We start from the raw sequence: 13,142 nt of genomic DNA on the forward strand, positions 1-13,142 counted from the left end.
TAGCGTAACTTTCAGGTGATATCCAACCCTGTATCACACCAAAGCTTGTAATAGACCCGCCTGAAGACAGCGGGTCAGTGTCACGATTTGCCTTGCCGAGGTGTGAATATTACACACAGCGGGGGGCTAGGTTTAAGAAAAATGTCATGGTTGGCATTAAAATAAGTACGTAAAATACGTATGGAAACAACATAACAAAGTGGAAAACATATCACCAACGTCACTAAAAATGACGTGACACACCTCATTAACGTAGCTTACAAAACAAAACACAGGTCTCGAACAGCGGTCTCCTGGTTATAAAAAAATAACATAAAGCACATACATTTTAGTGAGTTTAATTGTTTGTTTTTTAATGTCAGGCAGCTGAGGTTGAGTTAATTAATTCATACTGTTTATAGGACAGGTAAACATGAACTGGTCAGACTGGTTGGATCATTGTGTTTCCTGTGGATGAGGGTGTAGTTTGAAATCAGAAGTTAAACGTCTGAATGCTGAAACATGCAAAGATAAAACTGGCAGGGTAGCCTCGATCTAGTGAATTACATGTTGTATTTTTGTCCGAAGAGTTTCAGTGTGACTGGTTTTTGTATCGCAGCTGCGTGACGTCGTGAGCTGAACAGAAATAGATCGACAAACACGCCATTAAGACACAGTCAGTGTGTGAATGAAGGACTTAAAGCACCATTAACAAACAGCTGACAGTAAACACATCACAGCTGACATCCTGTGGGATCATGATGTACCTCACGAGGGCTGAAGGCTATCCAAGGCTGTCCCAAGTTTTTTTTCCTCATAAATTTACCACTTTAATTTCAGAGAATATCCAAGTTTTATTCGTCATAAATTTGTTAGATTTTCCTCATAAATTTACCTCTTTAATGTCAGAGAATATATGTTTTTTTCTTGTAAGTTTTCATTGTTAATTTACTACTTTTTACGTTTTTTTTCTCATAAATGTACAACTTTAGCTTTAGAGAATATCCAAGTTTTTTTTTTCCTGGAAATGTGTGATATTTTCCTAGTAAATTTACCACTTTAATCTCAGATAATTTACTGTACAAGTTTTTTCTCTAAATATTACCCCTCTCCCCGGCTCTTTATTTTATACATTTTTGCCTACAATAATACGCCGTCATACTGATGCTCTTCTGTCCGAATCAGAGCTAATCTCTGCAGCCAGGTGGCAAAATCTGGTGGAAAGTTTGAGAGTGGAAGCTGTTTACACATTAATGTTATAATCAGCATAATAATCAGGTGTTCACATACTTTTGGCCATGTAGTGTAGTGTAGTGAAAGGAGGGAACACTGAGGGGAGGAGATGGGTGTGTCCTGGACAACAACACCAGAACAGACAAACACAGTGTCAGTGTCCGTCTGTTGGTCTGCAGGACATCTCCCTCCTCTAATCTTTCTCTTCTTCAGTGCACGTCTGGGTCGTCGCTACAGCAACAGAGTAAATATAGAGGGGAGAGACGGCGCGTCATCGATGCCGCTCAGTCGCCATGGCGACCGCAGCGGAGATGATGTGTAGAGAGACGGCGAGAGACAGAGAGACGAGTCACGCTTCATTCAGAAATCCTTTAATGTCTAATAGAGAGAGAGGATGGATATCAGGCAGAGACCTTTAATGCTCCGCCTCCTACAGGCTCTGAATCTTAACAATGAAACATCATTAACATATTGGCAAAGCTGTGTATTATTATCCCACAGGTGTGTGTATCCGTCCCTCTGAAAGTATAAATATGTAGATACGTTGCTCATGTTGTGAAAATTACTGTAATAACCTTTTTCTGACTTATAAACTCATTTGTGTTTGCAAACAAGATGTAAATAGTTATTAGACTCTGATTTATCCCACTTAAGTACAATTTTGAGGCACTTTACTTGAGCATTTCCATTTTATGCTACATTTTGGAAGCCAATATTATACTTTTTATAATTTTTCTTTTTCTTTTTTCTTTATTTGTAATGCTTTTTAATCGTTTTTAAAACATTTTCTTTTCTTCCTTTTAATTTAACTTTTTATATTTATTTTTTTTACATTATTTTATTTTTTATTTTTGTGCTCTTAACTTATTTTTTCTTTTTAATTCTTTTAATTTTTTTCATTTCTTCTTTTTTAATTTGAATTTGAATCTATGTTTTTTACATTCTTTTATATTTTCTATTTCGTATCCTTAATTTATTTATTTATTTTAAATGTTTTTAATTCTTTAATTTATTTTTATTTTACTTTTAAAATTATTTTCTTTTCTTCAATTTTTTAAATAATAAAAAAAGGAAAATAAAAATCCTATTTTTGTTGCACAGAAAAACACAACTACAGTAAGTCAAAGTTGATCCTCAAACTGTAATGGATGTTTTTAACGCACCGTTTGGGTAATAACCTTAACGTCTGCATTTGTTTTCTCTATATTTTATTTACTTTGACTGCAGGACTTTTACTTATAGTGGAGTATTTCTACGCTGTAGTATTGCTACTTTTACTTTATTAAAAGATCTGAGTACTTCTTCTGTCACTGCTGAATCGATTATTGAATAAGATGTTATCATAGCTGCTAGATATGATAGAGATTATGAAAGACTGTAATTTTCCTCTGGTCAAACTCTTGTTCATGAGCTCTGTGACCTTTTACTTTCAACTGATGAGACAGACAGACAGACAGACAGAGAGACATGGAGGGTTAATTGCAGGACGCTGCGTCGGTAGAACAGCTGACGGACAGACAGGTGAAGAGAGAGAGACGTGGAGTTAATTGGTGTTTGTGTCTCTTGGGGGCGATTAGTTAGTGGAGCCGCCTGTGGACCAGATGAGTGACATGACATTCACATCAACAGCAGCTCCGCTCTAACTGACTCCATGTGTTTATATGTCCTCCTGTTAAAGGGACTGTTTGTAACTTTTTACAGGTATAAATCTACCAGGTGGGTGTCCCATGCGCGCTAGCATATGCGCGCTCGCATATGCGTGCGTGTGGCTACGCTGTTCAGACTGCTCCTCTGCCTGCTTGTCTTCACTCACACAACTTGCGCGTTCTCGCTCCACCTCACGTTCATGAGCGCACACTCCACAATGCAGGAGAGTTAGTAGCTCTGAGAATATCTAGTGAATGTACAGTGGACGTTTGTGCAGAAATAACTGCTGCAGCTCCTCCAGACCAACAGAGGTTTCCCGTGTCTTGTGAAGTGAGGGGGCTCCGCAGCGAGAAACGTTATCGTCTCTGACCGGGTGCCAGAGGGAGACACCAGCACCCGGTCGGAGACGATAACGTTTCTCTTCCTGCTTCAGCCTCCGGGGCAGCCAACATTAGGATTAGCATTGATTCATGGTGAAACCTTCGTCTGGTCAGCTACCATTACTGCAGCTGAAATATAGAGTGATATTGTTGTTTTAGCTGACATGTGTCGCCTCACTGTGTTGAGCGATGCTCGTTCATGTCTATTTAGAGCGAGCAAGCGCAAACCCGACACTGACTTTCGTTGACTTAACGGCCACAGGTGTCGCTGTTAACAAGCATTTCTGAAAGTTACAAATAGTCCATTTAAAGGATCAGTCCGCTTTATTACGACGTGGGTCTTATTTTGGTCGTTTTGTCTGTCATTTCTGTCAGTTATAAAAACAACTGACGTCTGGGAAACAAACCGACAGGTTAGATAAACTACTTTAGAAGAGAAAACAAATGCAAACATTAAGATTACTACCTTACAGGTCGAGGATCAACTTTGACTTACTGTAGTGTTCACACTGTTTTTCTGTGCAATGAAAAGAGGATTTTATTTTCCTTTTTTTATTATCTAAAAAATGTAAGAAAAGAAAATAATTTAAAAAAGTAAAACAAAAGAAATAAAATAAGAAATAAAAACATATTAAAAAATACATACATAGATTAAGAAATAATAACTAGGAAAGAAAACATAAGAAAAGAAAAAAGTTTTAAAAAGATTAAAAGAATTAATAATAAATAAAAAATAGATTAAGAATTCAAAAATTAAAATAATGTGAAAAAATAAATTAAAAGGAAAATAAAAAGAAAGGAAAGAAGTTTTTAAAAGAATTAAAAACGAATCAAAATAATAAATTAAGAACACAAAATACAGAATATAAAAAATAAATAAATAAAAAAGGAAAATTTAAAAAGAAAGGAACCGTTTTAAAATAGATTAAAAGAATTAAGAATGAAGTAAAAAAATAAATGTAGATCACAAACATACTAAATAAAACAATAATGTTAAAAATTAAATTAAAAGTAAAATTAAAATTAAAAAAGAAGAAAGGAAAATGTTTTACAAAACATTAAAATAATTAAAAATAAATAGATACATTTAAAAATTAAAATAAAAATATATTTTAAAAAAGTAAAATCAAAAAGAACTATTAAACAAATTAAAACAATTTAAAATAGAAAAATGAAAAGAGGATTATTAAGCTGCCTTCATACACCGAGCTTTTACCATAGTGTCTGTCTTTCTTTACTCTTGCTAAAAAATATAGTCGAAAGAACGACTTTATTTCAATGGGTGCAACTATAATTTCAATAAAGTTGAGTTGAATTCAATTTTGCAAATTCCCATCTTTCCACTCAAGACAAAAAGTAAAAGGCAGTTTGAAACAGGAAAATAATGTTTAATCAGTATTTTTAGTCCATCCATCAGCCGTCAATATACCATGTTGTGGTATAAGTAAACACTTTGCAGGTACAGCAGAGTTACATATTTTTTTACATATATTTTCATATTTTGGCTATTTTTGCCCCATTCTGAGTTCACTCTGGCTGTTTATTACACCGCTGACTTTGTAGGAAGAGTTCTGTAGATAAAAGTTTTCAGTTCCTGCGTCACGCTGATGAGAAAATGAACTGAGCTGTAAAATAATTGTCTCTAGAGCTGTTTGGGAGTCATAATAAAATACAGTTAACTACCTGAGTGCAGTTAGCTGCAGCATAAAGAGACGGTTCTGAGATTTAAAAACAAATTAAGTCTTTTAATAAACGGCACCAACATGTCTCTTTGTGGACCTGAGCAGACGAGTCACATCTTTGATAACCTCCCAGAACATGCACACACACACTAATACACACAACCAGTGATACACACCTCCTGAACCGTCTCTCGTTATTGAGGTCAGGAATTCATTTCATTTTGTACGAACAAAAAATGAAGCGTGGAGACGAGAGCAGAGAAAACGGCTGCAAGAAAAAATAATAATAATAAATGGAGTTTTTACACACGGCTGAGCTGCTGCAGTTTGTGTGTGTGTGTTTGTGTGTACAGATAAGCTGGTGTTTCTGATCAGATAACGACTCAAATCTGCTGCTTTAATTAAAATGTGACAAACAGATCAAACGTGTGTGTGTGTGTGTGTGTGTGTGTGTGTGTGTGTGTGTGTGTGTACACATTGGTATCTGTGTGTGTGTTAGTGTAACCGGTGTGTGTTCATGCACACACTATGTAATGAAGCCTTGTGTTCTTTGGACCCAGTAGGTGTGAAAACAAATGGTTCCTGTTTGTCTTTTGTCTCATTTGTCTCTCACAGTGACTTTAAAACTCCAAACATGAGTCCCTGCAAAGTTATTTAGAAACTGTGAAAGAAGAACGTCACATGTCCGTCAAAATACTTATTTCAGTAGTTTTTGACATAATTACTATCAGTAATAATAACCTTGCACTCACCAATAACTCAAGAATGTGTATATGGTTTCACTGAGGGCAAAAAATAAATACAAAATTAAATAATAATGTAAAAATATTAAAAGAAAATTAGAAAAGAAGAAAAGAACAAATGTTTTATATAGATTAAATTAATTGAAAATAAATGAAAAAAATTAAATTAAGTATACAAAATAAAATTATAATCTAAAAAAATATAATTAGAAAAGAAGAAAGGAAAACGTTTTTGAAAGATTAAAATAATTTAAAATAAATTAAGAATAAAAAAAATTACAAATAAAATAATAATGTAAAAAAGAAAGTTAGAAAAGAAAAAAAGTTTAAAAGAATTAAAAATAAATACAAAATAAATTCAGAATACAAAAAATACAAAACAAAATAATAATGTGTGAAATTAAAATTAAAATTAAATGTAAAAAAGAAAAATGTTTTAAAGAGGTTAAAAGGATTGAAAATTAAATCAAAATTAATTAAGAATACAAAAATACAATAATGTAAAAAAAAACAATTAAAATAAAAGAAGAAAAGAAAAAATGCTTTAAAGTTTAAAATAATTAAAAATAAATAAATTAAGAATACAAGATAACATAATAATTTATAAAAATTAAAACAAAAAGTAAAAAAATAAAAGATTTAAAAATGTAAAACTAAATACATAAATAAAGAATACACAAATTCAAAAACTCAAAATAGAAAAAAATTAAAAGCTGCTTTGAGACAGTTTACAAAGTGTCTGTTTATATTATAAACAAACAATATAATTTTTTTTGACACCAGCATTTTTTAATAAACAGCATTTCTTGTAGATTGAAGATTGTTCTTATTGACAGATTTGTATAATTATTAGAAATTATTAAGCCATTTTGGGATGTCATGGGTCACCGGTTCAAGTCCCCACATGGACCACGTGAGCAAAGCACCAGATTTTCTTTTTTTTACATTTTTATGTGTTTCGTTTTGTTTTGTTTTTACTATAAATTAAATGGAAAGTTGTTATTGTATTCTCGGTGAGGCTGTTTGCAGTTTTTTACTCTGAGCTCATAATGTTCCCTTGGCTCTCCATCAAATACACACACACACAGACACACACAGACACAGACACACACACACACACACACACACACACACACACACACACACACACACACAATACTAATGTAGTCTAGCTCGGCTTGGCAGTCTCCATTAAACCAGAAATGGATTGAATTGTTTGTGTGTGTGTGTGTGTGTGTGTGTGTGTGTGTGTGTGTGTGTATTTTACTTTACCAGCACACACACCATTCAATCGGCCCTTGCTGTATTTACACAGAGTGCTTTTCTGTTCCCGCAACTAATAACGGCATCCTGAGGCATTTGTGTGTGTGTGTGTGTGTGTGTGTGTGTGTGTGTGTGTGTGTGTGTGTGTGTGTGTGTGTGTGTGTGTGTGTGTGTGTTCGATCCATTGCATAAATAAATGCTGTAGTGTTAACAACAAACTGAAGCTGGTTTGGACGAGATGAGTAAAAGCTCAACACACTATCCAGATGTTGCCTTTATGTTGAGGATTACTCTCTGTGTACTGATCAATAACCGGATCGACTCCAGAAACACAACTTCTGTAAAGCAGATTGTTTAGAGCAGTGGTCTCAAACTCAATTTACCTGGGGGCCGCTGGAGGCAGAGTCTGGGTGAGGCTGGGCCGCATCAGGTATTCCACAAAAAAAGCTTTGTTAAAAAAAACAACAATCTTCTCAAACGTCATTATTAACAGTTCTTTAACTTGAATGGGTTCTTCTGAACATGAACTGTCCTGAACATTAATGGAACATTGAAGAACATGAACGGTTCTTCTGAACATGGCCTCTATTGCGTCTCCCACTTTTCCTGAAATTGTCTGTGCTCGTCACCAACCTTTCTCTTCACTGCAGGCTTTGAAAAAGACATGATTGGGGCTGTGTGACAAGATATATATTCATTCCACTTGGTGTCACTCCGCAATAAAGTTGTGCCTGCTGTGTTTGTGTTGCTCTGCAATTACACCACCAAACCGCTAGTTGGCGGCGGCGTCTCTATGAGTTTCCTTCTTCTTCTTGTACTACAAACAGAAACTGAGGGAGTTGGAGCTAATAACTGTTGAACCACAGAACTTTTACTGACATTACTGCAACGCCGAAAAGAGAAAATATATCTGAGTGGATTTGTGTGAACAAACATTGAAAAGATGGAGGCAGAGAGAAGTAGAACTTGGTCCTGGCCGCTCAGCATCGCTGAGAGACTGGACCAATCACAGCTGTTGCGGTCTGCGTCGCCGCGACGTGTAGTTACATTTCTGGAGAGGTGCACGTCAGGCTTCGGCGTCGATTCAACGCAGAAGTATAAATCAAGCTTTAATCGAGTTTATGCGATGTTACACGGGCGCCGCCACAGTTGTTGTGAAATGTTTCTCTGCTTGCATCAAGCCCGGCCGATTGCCCGTCCCCGGGAGCCATATACCCCACTGTGATTGGTAGGTTCGTTCAGCTCGGGCTCGCGCAACAAAGGGACCTTCCACGGCAAACTGCCATTCACATAAAACTCGCGGGCTGAGGGCGCCTGGTTAGCTCAGTTGGTAGAGCGGGCGCCCATGTAACAAGACTTGGTCCTGACCGCGGCGGCCCGGGTTCGAATCCGGCCTGTGGCCCTTTCCGCATCCACTCTCTCTCTCCCCCCTTTCCAAGACTCTATCCACTGTCCTGTCAATAAAAATGAAAAAATGCCCCCAAAAAAAACTTTATAAAAAAAAAAAAAATTTGCGGGCCGCACTAACATTAAACTTTCATATCAAGGTGGGGGCCACAAAATATCGTCTTGCGGGCCGCAATTGGCCCGCGGGCCGCGAGTTTGAGACCCCTGGTTTAGAGCCTCGGTTCCTGTTATTTAAAGAGTAAATCATCAGTAAACTGGTGAATAGAGAAGGAGAGAGAGAGAGAGGAAGGAAGAGAGGAGATGGAGGCAGGTGGGTGGTTTCAGCCAATTACTCGCCGAGTAATTTCCTCGTTTATGACTTAATTATGTTATAAATGTAAATGACAGGAGCGGTGGGTAACCAGAGGGCAGCGCTGCTCCGCATGACTGACACCCCCCTAAAACTTCCACTGTTATTTTAATATTAACAATGAACTCTGATCCCAAATGAATCATTTAAAATGTCCTCACTCTGTTCATAGAGGGGAGAAATAATACAGAAACACAACAAATCATCTGAAAAGGTCAGCACAAAGAATTATTAATTTATGAGAGCATGTGTTTCTTCAAGGGGAAGAAATCACTTAATCAGCGAGGGATGACGACATTAATGCCCGTGTGTGCGTGCGTGCGTGCGTGTGTGTGTGTGTGTTAACTAATTAACTGTAATGAGCTTCTGGAGCTCCAGGACGTCAGGGGGGCCGTCGGTGAGTCCCTGCCCAGCCAGGAGCCTCTGTCTCCCTCTGCTTCACTCCCATCCTCTTCCATTCAAATTTTTCTTAAAGCAACATGTTGCTGTATCCTTTACTATAAAAGTAGCAGTACTTCGGTGTAGAAATACTCTGTTACAAGTAAAAGTCCTGCATTCGAGATCTTACTCAAGTTAAAAGTACAAAAGTATTAGCATAAACTTAAAGGGGCGGGTCCGTCTACGTTCGTAGCAGAAAGCAGTGAGGTTACCACAGTAAGCTAATCAATAAATCATCATTAGCTGTGATCAGTTTGGAAATAACTGAAAGAAGTGGGGTTGTATGTATACTCCCGTGTTCTGAGAGGGAAAATTGCTGTTTTTGTGAATGGAGTCTGGTGGCTTTGAAGAGAGCGATACGTAACGGCTTCAGTAAAACAGATTTTAGACACCTAAAAAGTCAATGTCAGTTTAAGTGTACGCTATATTTAGAATATTTTCATTGCTTTACCTCGCCGTCAGACGGTTCTTTCTGACGGGGAATTGAAGCTGTTACGTCACTGTCTTCAAAGGCACCAGACTCCATTCACAAAAACAGTAATTTTCCCTCTCAGAACACGGGAGTTGCTGGTCTACCGCTGCGTCCGTCGGTTAGTTAGTTTGTGTTATTGTGTGACTTTCTGATCTGAACTAACGTGGCGTCCGCAGGAGTACATTACTTAGCTTCCGTGCCGCTACTCCTGTCTGCTTCTTTTGTATTTGGTCGTTAGTTGATGCTCATAGCCCGGAGAGGAGTATTCAGCTCCTTTACTTCAGTAAAAGTACTAATACCACTGTGAAATACTCCACTACAAGTAAAGGTCCTGCATCGAAAATGTTCCTTCAGTAAAAGTATGTCAGTATAATCGGTAATATGTAGTTAAAGTATTACTGATACATCAACATTATACGTTTTATTTTTAGTTTAGTAGAGGAAACGATCTTGTTAGGATGCAGCTGAGCTTCTCTCAGTTAGTAGGAAAAACACACACTGACCTGCAGATTCATCTCTGTCCTGTTCATCCAGCCTCCAGAGGATGAGAGACAGACAGGTGGACAGACAGGTAAACAGACAGAGAGACAGACAGGTGGATGTGGCCTCGTGTTAATCTGTTTAGCTGTGAGCAGAGTCGGAGTCGGACAGAAAGGCAGCAGCAGGTCACTGAAAACAAAACATCCTGATTATCTATTTAAATTCATAATAAGGTTGTGTGACAGCAACACCGCCTCGCTCTGATAATGTCAGCAGACAGTCTGGATGGTTAATATCATCATATTCTTACCTTTTAGTGTCTGGATTTAGTCTTTATGAAGGTGGCAAATTATGAGAGATTAATACAGACATGTAGTGTGTAGTTTAAGAGCTGTGTTCAGTATTGTTACCCAGAGACTCTATAGAAGAAGTGGACATGGTCTACTGGTTTGTTTACTACGGTTTTGAAGCCTCGAGTTTGACATTTTTGCTGTTGGCCTCTTGGTTTTTGGCCATCGCAATCTTTGTTTTGTATATAAGAAGTGGACGTAGTCACTGTGATGTCACCCAGTAGTTTGTGTACTACGGTTTTGAAGCCTCGAGTTTGGCATTCTGGCCGTCGCCATCTTGGTTTTTGTCCGTCGCCATCTTGGCTTTTTGGCAGTAGCCATCTTGGTTTTTAGCCATCGCCGTCTTGGTTTTGTATATACTGTATGACTACCTTGTGATTGACAGGTCGCTACCACGGCGTTGTCTGGGAGTTGTCCGTGTTTTTTTATCTTAGAACTTTAACCCTTTCACAGTGTGGTTTCAGTTCATGAAAGTTAATTATAACTTTTTTGGTCACCGGTTGTACTCTCGTGTAAAAAACAAGATGGCGATGGGCAAAAACCTAGATGACGAATACCAAAAACCAAGATGGTGACAACCAAAAACCAACATGGCAATAACTAAGAAGCCAAGATGGCGACGAACAAAAACCAAGATGGCGACGGTCAAAATGCCGAACTCGGCTTCAAAACCGTAGTACACAAACCAATGGGTGATGGCCAAATACGAAGATGGTGACGGACAAAAACCAAGTTGGCGACGGCCAAATACGAAGATGACGACGGCCAAAAACCAAGATGGCGACGGCCAAAAACTAAGATGGCGACGAACAAAAACCAAGATGGTGACGGCCAAAATGCCGAACTCGAGGCTTCAAAACCAATATATGACGTCACGGTGATATGTCTAGTTATTCTATACATTCTATGCTTGGCACACGGGAGAAGTTTGACTTGGTTGCAATCTGCAACCTCACAGCTAGATGCCAAATCCTACACACTGTACTTTTAAAACATACTAAACATATGAATATCATCATCATATGTGTTGTTTTCGTCAGGTTTATAACAACATTTAACTTTTTTCACAACAGGTACAAAGTGTAGCACATAAAACAAACAATCTACAACTGACAAACGTGTAAATACCACAAACAAAACACAGAGACACAATCATGTCTCATTTGTATGACTTTATTAACAGAAGGATTATCAAACCAAATCCCCCCAAAAACCACTTCAAATACATCAGTGTCCCTGCTTTGAATATCAGAAAGCTGCAGTAATAACACCACCACTTGAGAGTAGAATTTAAATGGTGTTCAGACTGTTACAGCATCCTGATCAGTGTGTTCATCCTGTCGTCTCAGAAAACCCTCCACATGTCAACACACTCTACAGTGATTTCATTTAGGCCATTTATTAGGAACCAAAACACACACACACACTCTCACACACACACACACACACACACACACACACACACACACACACACACAAACATAATTGTACCCTCAGCCTGTTGGCATAGCAACCGCAATCATCCGGCAGGGCGACCCACTTATGACATCATGGGGCGAGGCGTGTTTGATTGGCTGTGTGATGAATGGTGTTGGGGATGAATGGCTGCTGAGCTGAGCGGGTTAGTGAGCTGACAATTACCTGAAACACACACAGAGAGAGAGAGAGAGAGAGAGAGAGACAGAGAGAGAGAGAGAGACAGACGGTCTCTCCACCTTCACTAATCTGGACAAGATCCAATCAGACAAAACAAATCCAGGATCATAAAAACATCAGCAACACTTTTACAGCTGAAAGGAAATAAAAGATGTCTGTGGTCGGCACCAAGGATGTCACATTCATCACTGAGACTACGTGAGACGGCAGTAATGTCCTGATATGTTACAATATTGGACACATTTATTGGACAAATGTCTCTCCATAGTAACACCTGTGAGTCCATTTTACCTTTATACTTTACTTTTATACCAAGGCCATTAACAAGGAGAAAAAACAGGCATAACCAATTTTATTCTTTATACACGGCCACTTCGTAACCACATGCATACAACAGACTACCAGGGGTAGAATGTAACACAAAGTATTGTACTTAAAGGTACAGTGTGTAGGATTTGGTGGCATCTAGTGGTTTTAGATTGCAACCAACTGAAACTTCTCCCATGTGCCAAGCGTACCGGAGAACTATGGTGACCGACACAAAAACGTGAAAACGTGAACGTCCCTATCTATAGCCAGTGTTTGGTTTGGGTTTCACCCATTGGTTTGTGGACTGCCGTTTTGAAGCCTCGAATTCGGCATTTTGGCCTTCACCATCTTGGTTTTTGGCCGTCGCCATCTTGGTTTTTGTCCGTCACCATCTTGGTTTTTGGTCGTCGCCATCTTGGTTTTTGGTCATCGCCATCTTGGTTTTTGACCGTCGCCATCTTGGTTTTTGGTTGTCGCCATCTTGGTTTTTGGCCGTCGCCATCTTGGTTTCTGGCCGTCGCCATCTTGGTTTTTGGCTGTCGCCATCTTGGTTTTTGGTCGTCGCCATCTTGGTTTCTGGCCGTTGCCATCTTGGTTTTTGGTCGTCACATCTTGGTTTTTGGTTGTCGCCATCTTGGTTTGTTGGCCGTCGCCATCTTGGTTTTTGGCCAGAGCCATCTTAGTTTTGGCCAGAGCCATCTTGGTTTTTGGCTGTGGCGATCTCGGTTTTTGGCTGTTGCCATCATAGTTTTTT

The 13,142-nt window shown here is 38.4% G+C and overlaps 1 protein-coding gene across 1 annotated transcript in view; it reads left to right on the forward strand.

The window, feature by feature from the left end:
- LOC141761988 (calcium-activated potassium channel subunit beta-4-like) overlaps positions 1-13,142 on the forward strand; it is a 30,221-nt gene that overhangs the window by 5,009 nt on the left and 12,070 nt on the right. The window lies entirely within an intron of this gene.

Source organism: Sebastes fasciatus, chromosome 23 (genome assembly GCF_043250625.1).
Source record: "Sebastes fasciatus isolate fSebFas1 chromosome 23, fSebFas1.pri, whole genome shotgun sequence".
NCBI lineage: Eukaryota > Metazoa > Chordata > Actinopteri > Perciformes > Sebastidae > Sebastes > Sebastes fasciatus.